The sequence below is a fragment of the Hyaena hyaena genome, unplaced genomic scaffold (assembly GCF_003009895.1).
Source record: "Hyaena hyaena isolate Hyena2069 unplaced genomic scaffold, ASM300989v1 scaffold_129, whole genome shotgun sequence".
NCBI classification, from domain to species: domain Eukaryota; kingdom Metazoa; phylum Chordata; class Mammalia; order Carnivora; family Hyaenidae; genus Hyaena; species Hyaena hyaena.
Window position 1 is genome coordinate 2,853,653 of NW_024080763.1, and position 14,252 is coordinate 2,867,904.

The 14,252-nt window shown below is 49.5% G+C and overlaps 1 long non-coding RNA gene across 1 annotated transcript; it reads left to right on the plus strand.

Moving 5' to 3' along the window:
* Positions 1-4,339: 4,339 nt before the first annotated feature.
* Positions 4,340-10,871, plus strand: LOC120235562. The gene is made up of 3 exons (XR_005529452.1): positions 4,340-4,865; positions 7,338-7,453; positions 10,714-10,871. It is a non-coding gene; the product is annotated as an uncharacterized LOC120235562 (long non-coding RNA).
* Positions 10,872-14,252: the final 3,381 nt, after the last annotated feature.

Here is a 14,252-nt window from a genome sequence, read left to right on the forward strand (position 1 = left end):
CGGGTTGGGGTGGCCCAAAATTCAAGGTGAGCTAAAGAAAGCAGTACCTTGAGGATTGAATCTGCAACCCAGTTGTGTGAGGTGAACAGATGGAGCCAATTGGAGGGTCCTTCTGTTTTTTTTGTTTGTTTTTTTTTTAATATTTTATTTATTTCTAGGAGAGAGAGAGACAGCATGAGCAGGGGAGGGTCAGAGAGAGAGGGAGTCACAGACTGAAACAGGCTCCAGGCTCTGAGCTGGCAGTCAGCACAGAGCCCGACGCGGGACTCGAACCCACGAACCGCGAGATCATGACCCAAGCGAAAGTCGGACGCTTAACTGACTAAGCCACCCAGGCGCCCCTAGAGGATCCTTCTTGACTTTTGTTTGCTTTTCTCTATACCTTGCTCTTACTCCCCTCCATCCTACCTTCCCCATCCACTCAGCCAGCCAGCCCCCTGCCTCACATTCCCCTTTGCCTCTCTCCCTCACTCTCTCCTGCTGCAGATGGGCCTTCCCCACTGAGTGAGGTGGAGGACAGGGCGAGGGAGGCGGGTACATGGCTGCCGGAAGCCCCAGCTGAGCCAGTCCAACAGAAGGAGAGAGATTCTTCTTTCTATCATCTCTGTAGCAGCCTTGGGACAGGACCCTGGACACCCAGCTTGAGTCACGTGTCCACTCCAGGATTCATCACACGTGTCAGGTGGGTGCACTACTGCTACTGGCGGGTCACACACTTGCCCCCGCATCAGGAGGTCACACATGTGCCCCCCACCCCATGGCCGGGGCTGAGCAGGCACAAATGCACTGAGGCTCGAAACCCCACCTCAGCTGCACAGAGTGGAGAAAGGGCCTCCAAAGGAATAGAGACTATTACCCCAAAACAGGGAGAAGTTGCCAGACACGCATAACCAGGAACCTCCCCTCTCAAGCAGGAAACACCCAGCAATGAAGCCCTTGTGGTGACTTCCCACCTCCACGTGTCTCAGCACTTCTTCAAGCTAGACGGCAAGAGTCTTAAATGCGTACAAATGAAACTATGTAATGGACTCTGTCCTTAAAATGCTAGAGACATCTGTTGGTTTGCTTCCAGATATAGTACATTCCTGCATAAAAGGGAAAATGAGACTGTGGTGCTGATTAACTAGGACACCAGATCAGCAGCCGCCGGCCTAACCTAAAGGGTCCTTCTTTGGACACTTCCGTTGGTGAGTGTTTTTTTCTTGAAACGAGGATTTACGATCGAATTAGCCATTCAGTGACACAGCACGGTACCCTGGAAACCATCGGGGCTGTTTGTGTCAGTGCAGAAGATGGTTCAATACTCAATTATTGCTTTTCCTGGGGTTTTGTCCATACCATGCCAAAACAGCTAGTTTAAAAGTGAAAAATCAGGCTCATCGAGCAAAGGCACTGTCTCCTGAGCGCCAGTCTACTATGATCCAGGGTTTTCAACCAGAGCCAGGTCACTTCAGCCGGGTGCTATGCGGAGCTACTGAGCTTGTAAAGGAAAGATGAGATATTCAGGTGGAAAAATCTGGACCACCATTAATGTGGTGAATGAGGGGGAAAGAATCTACTTTTGCCTAATTTCTCATAATTCCTAAAAACAGCCTTGGTGTCACCCATATGACTGGTAGGTCATTTGCCTCCCACGGGGACTGGGAGGCAATCCACCTTGACACGAGTGGAGTTATGAACGGGGCCAGGTGTTGCTGGAGGGCAGGGGCGCATGTGGACCACACCCCTGTGCAGACAGGGTGTGTGTGCGGAGGGAAGGTGTGCTTTGTGGTTATGCGCTGGGACACAGATAGACAGGGAGAAGTGGCATTTGCACTGAGGCTTGAAGGATTCTGAGAATTAGCCAGGAGAAGGGGAGGGGGGCTGGGGTCAGAGGAGAGAGGAAGGGCAAGGGAGAGCCTGCAGGTACCTGACCATCAGTAAGGAGCTAGAACAATGGGAATCTAGACTGTTCCCTACGGGCAAGGGAGAGCCTGCAGGTACCTGACCATCAGTAAGGAGCTAGAACAATGGGAATCTAGACTGTTCCCTACACAGGGCCTGGGCCAGTGAGGGCTTGCCCCGGCCACTGCCCAGGGAATGGAAGGGCAGCTCCAGCGGCCACAGTGACACTCAGGTGAAGATGGAGGCACCTCCAGCTCGGAACTGACCCTCATCCCCAATCGCCAACGACCTGACCAGCTTCCCCAATTCTTTCTGCGCCACCTTGGAAGCAGGTCTGGCCTCTTCAGATTTTTGCCCAACTCAAGCGGGAAGAGACACTCCAGACTTGCAGTGAAATGTGGCCAGTCCACGTTCGTGCCCCTTTTATTCAAAAAAAATTAATGATCTGTACTCCAAGTTGGTGAGATAGGACACAGAAGTTACACTTCCATGTGCAGCAGCGCCTGTGTGGCTCATTAAGTGTCCGGCTTCAGCTCAGGTCATGATCTCACGGTTTGTGAGTTTGAGCCCCACGTCAGGCTCTCTGCTGTCGGCACAGAACCTGCTTCAGATCTTCTGCCCTCCTCTCTATCTCTCTCATTCTCAAAAGTAAATAAACACTAAAAAATGTTTAACTATGTGCATAACAAGACCTTCTTTACTTTTGATCAGGGTGGGATAATCCATCTGACTAGACTGAACTAATATATATTTCAGCCCCCAGCTTTTTTTGTAAGTAACAATTTCCATTTGTGCACGATCCCTTATCGCCGGGAAACATGGGCTGGCCACCAGGGATGGAGCAGAGACTACTGGAGATGTCTGGAACTGTCCCCATGCCCTCTTCCTCTCCCAGCTTGGTTCAGCCTCCCTGGTACTCTACATCTGAGAACTGCAGGCCAGGGGCCGCTGTCTGAGGCTTGGGTGCTGCTCCAGCCGGGAAGGGTGACCACGAATGCCCCGCACCCTCACTCACATGTAAAGCGCATTACTTGCCCCCTTGCCTGCTTCCCCGACCAACCAGGGAGCCCCTCGGGGACAGGAACTCTCATAGAGAACCTGGTATGCACTAGGCGCTCAAAAAAAAAACCTTTGTGAAAAGAATGAGCTGCTAAGGGCTCCCCAAAAGTGGAGGCCAAGCTGGGACAGTTGTTTGGGCCTCATTCCCTGCGTTCCCGATACACCCACACGGGCTTCACTGTGGCATAGGGCTGAACCCTTGTTGCCGGACGAAGGCTCTCAATGCCTGGCTTTCAAGTGAGACCCAGGCAGGGTGACTTTCTTTCTCCGCTTGCTAAAAAGATGCCCCATGACTCAGAGATGGTCTCTGGCTTTGCCACCTGGTGTCTGTGAGGTAATGGCTCCCCGTCACTGGGCAGCCAGTGGTAGTCAGTTAGAAATCACCACCAAGGTCAATGTTTGGTCCTGGGGAAAACCACCTTGTCCTTCCACCAAAATGGTGCCACTGCTCATGACAGTCACAGAGGGAATCTAATTTTAGAAAAGAGATCTTCTAAAGCCATTAATGAGAGCATCAGGCACTGTAATTACCCAGGTCAGGATTTTCACAACTCAGGCCTAACTAACTATATTATTAAATAATTAACATATGGTTGGGATGTTCTATTTTACATATTCAGAAGAGGTGTGTGTCAGGAACTCTAGAATGTTAGTTCCAAGTTCTACCACTTAGGCGGTGAAAGGGGCATGGCTATGTCACCAGCTGGCCCTTGCTTGTTTTCGGGTCTCCAGCCCAATTACCCTTTAATTGAAACCTTCCCTAAGAAATAGAGCTGGCGTGTCACTGGAGAGATTTCCAGAGACACCAAGGGGCATGACTGTGACCATGTAGAGACAGGGTTCAGAGAGGGGCTGGCTCCCTGTGTCCCCCAGCATAGGGCCTGTCCAGGCAGAACAGGCCTAAGAAGCTACAGATAACCAGCAGGTGTCAAGCACATTCTGGAAGGCACAAATGGCTCGTTTGGGAAGCTTTGGAAAAGGCAAGTTTATTCTGAAGCCTCGACCCAGAATGAAAGAAGCAGATGATTCCACAAGGATCCAGCAGAAGATGGGGGAGGGGGGGAGGCCGTCCTTTGCTTAATTCCTCAATTGTGCCATAGGCCTTCCTGTCGTGGGGCATCCCCACACATTCTGGTCCCTGTCCCTGGAAGGCTGTCCCCTGGTGGCTTCCTTCATCAGCTCACCTCTCACTGGCTGCTTCTCCATCAGATCCCATCTCAAATATCACCTCCTCAGGGAAGCCTGCCCAGATGCCTCCTCCATCCTGCCGAGTCAAGCTCCTGCCCCACTCTTGTGGCAGCTTTCCCCCTTGCCCTGATGATTAGGTGCAGAAATGTGTTGGGTTGCGTGACTTTTTAAAATCAGTGGCTGCCTCCCCTGTGGAATGCAAGCTCAACGTAGGGGTGAACCATCCCATCGCCCCTCCTCGCTGTGCCCCAGGGCCCAGCACATGTCACACACAGAAGGTACTCAATATTTGCTGAACAAATGCAATAGATAAATGGAGAGAGAGGCTCAGCCAGGCTAGGCTGGGTGGGCTGGTTTCATTCTGACCAATTATCTCTCCTGCCTTGCCATGCACTTTATGATTTTCCTGCCCTTTCGTTAAGTAGCCGCACACCCTAAGTGGCCGAGCATGTGACCAGTCAAGGACAATGTAGGGAGAGGCATGAGGGAAGGGAAGGGGGAAATGCCAGGCTCCGGTGCCCCATCCCCAGCAAGCACAGTGGGGATGACCGAAGGTGGGGCAGAGAATAGGCACTACCTGGGGCCTCTCACACCCATTCGTGAGTTCGGCAAACGGATCTTACTGAGCATGAACCACACGGCAGTCACTGCGGAGGAAGTGGAGCGGGAAGCTGGACAGAAAGCCCTGCCTTCCTGCAACCCGTATTCTGTGGGGAGAGACGGCCAAGGGCCAGGTAAGTAGGTAGAACGAACAGGATGCCAGATGGTGATCGCACCTTGGGGAGTAAAGAAAGATGGAGGGCAAGATGGAGGATGGAGGGCTGCCACTGTGGGCAGGTGACCAGAAAAGCCTCTCAGATAAACTGACAATCGATGAAGCATCTCAGCCATAGGCAGCAGAAGGCCCAAGAGTAGGGGCTTCTTCTTCACCCAATTTACCCAGTGGTATTTCAAGAACACAGAGTAGTGACCACGTGGTGCCCAAGATCCTTCTGGAATACTTGTGGCTTGTATTTACAGTGGGTTCGTTAGGGGGGGCCAAGGGGGTGGGACGTTGGGATGGGCCTAGGGTTCAGAGGACACGCATACCCAGAGCTGATGTGCTCTGGAAGCTTCAGGGCATTGCCAGCTGGATGCCCAATGGGGCCTTTAGCAGGTGAGTAGCGGAGGGGGTGGGCGGCACAGTGACCCAGCCTCTGCTTCCAGAGCTTTCCCCCAAATGCATCACTGAGGATCTCAGAGGATGCTTCCAGCCCCAACAAGAGCATTGCTAAAAGATCTCTTACGCAGAGGGGAAAGATGAACAGCAAATACTTTTTAAACATCCAGAACTACAAATGGATGACGGTCCCAACTAAGCCAGCTGTGGCCCGCACATACACCCAGGGAACTGCTGACTCACTCCCTAGGCCTCCTTCCCACCTCCGTCCATCAGCCTTCCGGCTGCCTGAGCTTCCAAAGTGGGAGCCAAGGAACGAGCCTGCTCTCAGATGGAATTGAACGAATTGAGCTGGTCCTGCTATAATGCATCACACCAGCAGGGCCGCCAATCAGAAATGGCCACTTCCGTTGTGTTTTTGAGATCTGTGAACATTAAATTCACCAAGTTCATGTTTGAAGATGGTTCCCCCCCACCAGTCCTGATTTTACCTTTATGATAAGCAGCCGGTGGCTCCAGCCTAGAGCCTGGGGTCTCCGCTGCCCTTCCCCTCCCAGGCTCTGAGACGAAAGGTCTGGTGACCTGCTTTCCAGCCAGGAAGCAGAAGCAGACATTATAATGCAGCATGTTCTCCTGTTTCTCAGCATCAGGGCCTCCCATGGCCCCTGGGCTCCCCTTTCTGGCACCAGGGCCCCATCAGACACCTGCAAGCGGAGGGTCACAGGCATACGGCAAGAAGGAGGCCAGGCATCCCACTCACTAGTGCTCTGGTCTGTGCACTTGGGAACTCACCAACCCGTCAGCCGTGCCCTTGCCTGGCTCTCTGCCCCACTGTGATAGACTTGCTAGGCCGTGTGCCTGGCCTGAGTGCCCAAGCTTTTCCCAGAACTTGGAAAGCCCTGCCTCGCTGTCACCAAGACCCACCCAAAGCTGTATGTGCAAAAGCGTACGCCACTTGTGTTCTCATCCACATCATCTCCCAACACACTCAAACCTTCCCTGGCAGCCCTCTCTGTCTTCCCACTTTCTTGATGCTCTTCCATCCTCCACACTAAACACAGTTGTTACCGAGGAGTAGGACAAACAAATGAACAAAAACCAAACAGTAAAAACAACCAGAGCAAAACCCCAAACTCCAAAGCAACATACTATCCATGCTTCTTTTTTCTAAATGCTTATTTAGGGGCGCCTGGGTGGCTTAGTCGGTTAAAGCATCCGACTTTCGCTTAGGTCATGATCTCACGGTTCATGGGTTCGGCCCCGCGTCGGGCTCTGTGCTGACTGCCAGCTCAGAGCCTGGAGCCTGTTTCGGTCTGTGACTCCCTCTCCCTCTGACTCTCCCCTGCTCACGCTGTCTCTCTCTCTCCTAGAAATAAATAAAAAAACATTTAAAAAAAATAAATGCTTATTTAAAGAGAGAGAGCATGTGGGGAGGAGGCAGAGAGAAAGGGAGAGAATCCCAAGTAGGCTCCACGCTGTCAGTGCAGAGCCCAACGCAGGGATCCAGCCCATGAACTGTGAGATCATGACCTGGGATGAGATCAAGAGTCGGTTGCTTAACTGACGGAGCCACCCAGATGCCCCTCTGCGCTTCTTTTTAATATATTCGCTTCTTAAAAATTTTAAGGTTCATTTTCCATTGACTTTCTGGGACATTATAACATGCAGGCTTCCACCCTAGAAATCACATGTTTATCTTAAATTGTATTGAAGACCAGTTACAAGAGGTCCTAAGGCTATTCTCATTGCTAATCGGTTTTACATAATTTTGCAAAATTATAATCTTTTAGAATAAAGATATTTGATGCCCACAGAAGCCAGATTGCCACAGTTATTAGCCACGTACAGAATTCTCCAGAGACTCACAGCCTCGACTGTGTTACCAAACCATGGCTCTAGGTTACCATCCTTGCCTGGCAATGCCTGGAGCATGGCTTGTGAGCATGAGCGATGGCAGTGGAAAGCGTGGGTAAACCTCAGATCATCTACAGGTGTCTCTGACACACTCTGCCCACCATTAAGATGCCTCTTTTCTTTTGTACCTTAGAGACAGATAGAAACAAATCTTTCCAAACCTGAAGCTAGCTGATAAAGGAACGCCCAGATTTTCATCACCTGTCGTTGATGCCTAGCGAGGGTCAGGTGTGGAAGTCTTCACATATAGTAAGTGCTCAATCAGTTGCAGCTGAAATGATTATGACTGCGATAAGGACAATTGGTAACGCCGACAGAAGTAATACAGGCACTAATCCTCAGGACGGGGAGGGGGCTATGACACATCCACGTGCGTGACGGGGAGAAGGTGAAGCTGGGTTCCCTTGGCATGCTCCTCTGCCCAGGCAACAGGCTGGCTGTGCTGGGCACAGGAAGCACCAGAGTGACCACGCTGAAGGACAGCTCGCAGTCATCCTACTGGCCCAGTTCCCGGCCCAACTCCTAGGAAGCAGAACTGGATGGACTTCAGAGATGCTCCATTTCCCACCACTTCAGAGAATGGAAAAGGAGACTCACGTGCGCACATGGGCATATGACCTAACACTATGTCCTTTCCAACAAGGCACTCACTTGAAACATCCTCTCCCCCTCGCGCCCCCCCCATCAGCAAGGCACATTATTGTCACCAATCCCCAAGAAGTGAAGGGACTTGCCTGAAGTTGCAGGGCTCATAGGAGGGCTGGGATTCAAACTCAAAATCCCAGGTTCCTTTTGCCATGCAGCCTAGAAGTAGGTAGCCTTCAAAATTGGGTTACTCTTGCTCTATGATGAATGTTGTTTTACAAAATGAGGATCGGATTGACTCTGTTCAAGCGGTGGGAATAATGACAGAGTCATCTTCTGGCCATTCGCAAAGCAGCTGGATACCCGCCTGCCTCTGGCAGCCAGTTAGGGGCGAGTGCCCCCGGAAAACCGGAGAGCGGGAGCCAGAATTCCAAGCAGCAAAGTAGAGACAGTGAAGTCTGGTGAGAGGAGAGGCCTGCTGTAGTCGATCGCTTCAGCAATGACCCAAGTACTTGATTGCTCAGGGAGAGGGAATGGAAACATCTGGGAATCCTTTCACATAAGCAGTATTCACCAAAGGCCTCCCTGGACTCAGAAGTGCAGTGGGCACGGGGGTTACCAGAGGCCCCTCACCCAAAGCACCAGCAGTGGATGTGACCAGAGCAAAGGTGTGGCACAGAAGAGACCCAAAGGAGGGGTGTGGGAGAGATGATAGTCATCGGACCACAACTACTACTAACAATACTTAAAAAAAAAAAAAAAAGACGAATACTTAAATCTACAAGGTGTGTGCTATGACTGGGCCTATTCTACAGATGAGGAAAAGTCTGCCTGAGGCCCCAAAGCTGACACCTGGAGGAGACAGGATTGACATCCGTACAGTTTGGCTCAGGGATCCAGCCTTCACTCTACTGTGAGCCCAATCCCAAACATGGCCTAGAAAATGGCTGAGAACGTAGAGAACACGGAGCCTCCCCCAGTGTCTCTGTCCCTGATGACCCCATATCCCCAACCTGGAGGTTACTTGAAGCTCCGGAGCCTTAAAGAGCCCCGAGTCTTGGGCCTAACCCTGCCTGGGATGACCTGGCACCATTTCCACCATTTCCGACAGCAGCACAGGGCTTCCACTAGACTCTCCATTAGCCTTTCCCTCCCAGAAAGGGAGAGAAGGGCCCCCCGGAGCATTGTTAGCCCCGACTTAGCCTCCTCCGATCTCCGAGAGGCAGGCACAGCACCCCTTGTTCTGGTTTCTCCCTTTCGCCCCCCACCTCGCCAGCTCCCCCAAGTCATGCCATCCATCTCAAGGCCCAGACTCCTCAGCTGTGTGTCTGATGGAGCAGAGCACAGCTCGCCTAAAGCCGCCGATCCCCACATGTTATTCTTTGCCTTTATCTTGTTAGCATAATATGCAGCTTCATTAACCAGCCAGATGAATCATTTAGTAATTGGAGCTAATGAATTTAATTTTCCCCTTTCTATTTTTTATAATAAAACAAAGTCATAATTTGCCAATAGGTCAAGGAAGGCTCTGAGTTGCTGTTTTGAGTCAGTGTTAGGCCCAGAGTACAAAATGGCAGACAGCAACAGAGCAACCCCGCCCACGGATCCCGCCGCTGTTTGTGGAGTTTCTCAGGCACTGGACCCGACTGGGTCAGCTTCCCAGTTCTGCACAGAATGAAACGAAAGGCCCGAACGAGAACTTGTGTTGCTTTTTACTATGAGATATCACCATGTTGGTGGCATAGGTGAGTATGAAGAAGAAGAATAGCTCACAGTGTGTAACGTCACCAAGGGAACTTCCCGGGGTCCTATATGAAGGACTATAAGAGAATCAATCTGTCTTAGATTTTTCTCCCAAGAACTCGTCCCGCCTCCCCACAGTCCAGGGACCTGGGTTGGTAACGGAGACCTCCCTTCTCACTATCCTGTTACTAAAAAACCCGGTGTCCGGTGATGACCCAGGACTTGAAACATCAACACCGGAAGGAAGGCTAATTAGAGGAGCCCCCACCCCCCTCACGGCATAGCTGAAATGCACCAGTTGAAGAGCGTTCCTTGTGACTGGACTACCTGGTGCCTCATCCCTGATTAACAGAGCCTGGCTGCAAACTAAAATGCAGTTAATTTATTGTAAGTTTTATTAGGCATATAAAAGGGAAGCAGGAATGAGTAGCCTTTCGTTGCTGGAGATACATTTCATCCCTGACTCAGAGCAGATTCCTTGTAGATTAAGCTTGTTAATTTCCCTGCCGCCAACATTCTTCTCTGCATTGCTGAAGCAAAAGCCACAGGTTCTTGTCTGAAATGGAAGGGATGAAAAGGGCTGGGCCCCCTCCCGGACAACAGTTACATTAACCACTTTGTCCTTTTAATTCATCTAATTACATGCGAGGAGAAAGCTGCTGCCTTAGAGGCTCCGCTCCTCCCAGAGCGCAATGCTGCTGTGCCATTGCTTCGGGTTTTTTTGTTGTCTTATTAGGGGTGCTTTTGTTCAGAGGGATGGTTAAAGCCATTTTCAGCAGCCAGCGAGATGAAGCAGTTTCAATAAGGATACAATGTACTTGTTTAAATTACCTTTCAAAATGCCCAAAACCATTAAGGGGGAGGCGCTGCAAATAAAGTTGGATTTTTGTTATAATGTTTTACCCTAATAACAGCTTTTATTTTATTATAATCCATTAGTTGACAATATTATTCTATAGATTATTAGGCAGCAATTTTGTTATTTTATCACACTTTCGGCGCTCACTCACCGGGCCAGGATCCACAAATCTCAGTATAATGTGCTTTCAATTTTGTTAAAATCTCTATTTAACTGGTTTGGCTGCGGAACATCTTGGCAAATGTGTTTTTAATTTCGTTCTAATTAACTTGACAGTTGACAGAACTCGGCGGTGGCGTGATAGTGTCCTCTTTTTTTCCAGGGTCCCTGCAGCTCCATTCCTGGGGTCCGTTGTTTCTCTCTCTGGTCCTAACAAGCAAGATGTCAGAGGTAACGCCACGGAAAGGGTCTTTCATCTCTGTCAAAAGTACATGTAATTTTTAAGAAACCAATTAAAAAAAAATCTGCCTTTCCTCTTTATCTGTAAAAAGAAGGTCATTGGTTCTGTGGGGTTTCAAACGCGGCTTGTTCCTATAGATGTATGTCCTGAAAGATGAAGGCGAAGCAAGTGGGAGGGAGATTTTTGTTGCCCATACGGGAAGCCAGCTCTTTCCCAAATAGATGCTATTCCCTTGCACTGGCACATAGTGGAGAAGAGCCTTAAATGCTCTGCTTTGGGGGATCTGCCGTGGGAAGAGCAGCATTAAGAGAACTTACTCTTGCTCTTTAAACAATTCTAAATTCTCTCTCTTACCTGGGGAAGTTGGATCTGGCAACCCTCCTTGAGGTCTCATCCTTGCTTCTAGAATCCTGCAACATCTGGGAACAGGCTTTTCCCCAACCCCAAGGGTGTCAACAGGGAAGCAAGCAGCCCCAGATCACAAGGCAACTTACTTTTTTTTTTTTTTTTTTACTGTCCTGACATGAAGGTAAAGCAAATCTCTACAAAAGGAATCCAATCTTGCCTACGACTTTCCTTAGACAAAGACATGGGCATCCAGGAGTCTACAGGGAAATCTTTCGATGACTTGATGCCAGGCTATTGAGTGAATTTGGGCACCAACATCTCCTATCAGTTATCTTTCTTATCCTCGCTCTCTCTCCTTACCTTGCTCAGACGACACAAATTTTGCCCATAACTGGAAATTCCCTGCTTCCACATTTGTACTATTCGTTATGCTTCTGTTCAATTATTAAGAACGTCAGTCCTACCAGGACCCTCGGAGATGAATCACTACAACATCCTCCTCACATTAATGACGAAAACTCGTGGCTCGGGGGACTCGGGACTTGCCAGGATACCAGCCAGCAAAGAGCAGACCGAGACCACACGGAGGTCTTCTGACTCCCAGCCATGCCCTTTCCTGAAAGTGTCCTTAGAGAAGGTTCTAAGGTCTCCAAAACAAAACAAAAACAAAATCTATATAGTCATCTTTTTCTCGAGTTTCAAGACAAGAATGTTGTTACACAATTGTAAACAATGGCATAAGCCAGTAGACTAACACAAAGCATTTGGTGTGCACACTTTAAAATGATACTATGCTGGGGTACCTGGGTGGCTCAGTAGGTTAAGCGTCTGACTTTGGCTCAAGTCATGATCTCACGGTTTTGAGTTCAAGCCCCGTGTCAGGCTCTGTGCTGACAGCTCGGAGCCAGGAGTCTGCTTTGGATTCTGTGTCTCCCTCTCTTCCTGCCCCTCCCCCACTCGTGCTCCATCTCTCTCTCTCTCTCCTCTCTCTCTCCCCCCAAAATAAATAAACATTAAAAAAAATTTAAATGGCACTATGCTTAAAGCAAACAACATAAATCCCCAGACCAGTGACTTTAAAGGAAGAGCAATTTTCTCCCCCAGAGGACATTTGCAGCGTTGGGGGACACTTTAGGTTGTCACAAGAGGGGATGTCCTGCTGGCATCCAGGGGGTTGAGGCCAGGGGTGCTGCTAAACACTCTTCAGCGCACAGCACAGCACCTGTCTCCCACCACCCACCATCACCACACCACCACAAAGAACGATCCAGGCCAAAGTGTCAACTGTGCTGAAGGAGACAAGTCCCGCCCTCCACCTTGCCCTCAGGGAGTTTACACTTTACTCAGGGAAAAGGGAGACTGGCTACCTTGCAAGGGACAGTGGGCTGGGCCAAGTCACCACTGCCCCAGGGTTCATGATGAAGGCAAGACTTGAACCAACATTACACTGACATCCTTCATTCTTGTTCATTCTCCCTGGAAAGCAATCTACTTTTTACCCACATTCCCTGCCTCAGCCACATAACTTTAGTAATTGCCCTGATTCCTTCTGGCCTGTTTCCTCTTCTATTCAATGGAGTCCAATAGGGCCGTAGTGACATAAGCCATGTGGAACACCTACCACACGGTAGGCAGCGGGTGAGTCCAAGCGTCGTGGCCCTGACCATGAGGATGCCCCCCATGCTCTGACTGGGGTGGAGAGGGTGTAAGTCTCGCTCTGGCAGGTTTCTATCACAACTGCAAGAATGTGTCCATGCAGACTCTGGGAATGTCATCCAACTGCCCCGGTATGGAAAGAAGTTCACAGACCCAGGAGAATTTGGTGGGGAGAGGCGGAGAGGGCGCAGAAGAGAAGACTGAGGAAACGAAGATGCGCTTTGTCAGCATGGGTGTCCCACCTTTCTGTTCCTCCTACTCCCCAACCGGAAATGGCATCAATGGGGGGCTCAGGTAAGAACCAGCTGAGTCGAGGCAGGGAGCCTGAGCATCGACTCTGTGCAAATAAGTTAGGAGTTCATGCTTCTTTCCAAGTCCCGCACAGGGAACCCTGTCCTTAGATACAGAAAACCATGGACAATACCTGAAATTCATATTCAGCTCAGAATATGAATTTGCACCATTAAATATCTGTTGAGCTATTGAGGTGCTCAACAATACTCCAACCCTCTTCCCTTTCATTTTATTTGCAAGACTTCTATGTATTCACGGCAGGGTAGGGGTGTATGAGCAAGAATAATTTCAGAGAGACGCTTCATTTAAAAAAAAAACAAAAAAACAAAAAGACCTCATCCTCAAATCAATGCCGAAGAGAAGTAAGATGATCTCCCGCTACTTCATCTCCAAAACTGTTCTCTGGTTTGTGAACATCTGTCAAGAACATATATTTCCAGGGCTCCAAATTGCCCAGATTTAATATCCAGCTTAGTTAAGCCACTAGAGTTTAACTACCATGCTGCATCTTACAGAAACAGCTCGAGAACAAAAGGGCATTTGAATTCTTCGCCCAAGGCCATGTGTTTCTTCTGGACAGTCATATAGTTGTGGGCGGTTTTCGTCACAGCGCGGCCTCACAAGATACAGCCTTTCACACCACTGACGTCATTTTTGATAGCTTCTCCACCGGGCCTCCATTTTCCCAGGCCAAAATTACGTTTTGCCGGGGACATTGTAGCAGGGCCCGTGTTTGACCATTGAGCCCCATGTGTGGCCATTAGGAAGAAAAGAAAAATCAATAGGGTTTCATTAAAACAGCAGGCAATCAGGGCCCAGCCCTGGCTTAATTACAGTTTCAGTAGCATTTGCTTTAATTGGAAAGAATAAAAGAAGTGAAGTGGAGTGAATGAAGAAATTAGCATATCTATCACCGTTGTCACATTGTACAGTGGCCTTAAAACACCGCTCGCTCTTTCCTATCTCTGAAGCTGCACTGAACCCTGAAAAAAAAATCAGGAATGGCAATTAGCAAATCCTCAGACTCTACCTTTGTGAAATTCTAATTAAAGTCTTTTATAATCTTGGGAAGGCATTTCTTAAAACCTACTAGATATGCTAGATACACTTGGCGACATGTCTGTTAATTACGCCGCATGGTGATGCGGCCAGAGAATTGGCAA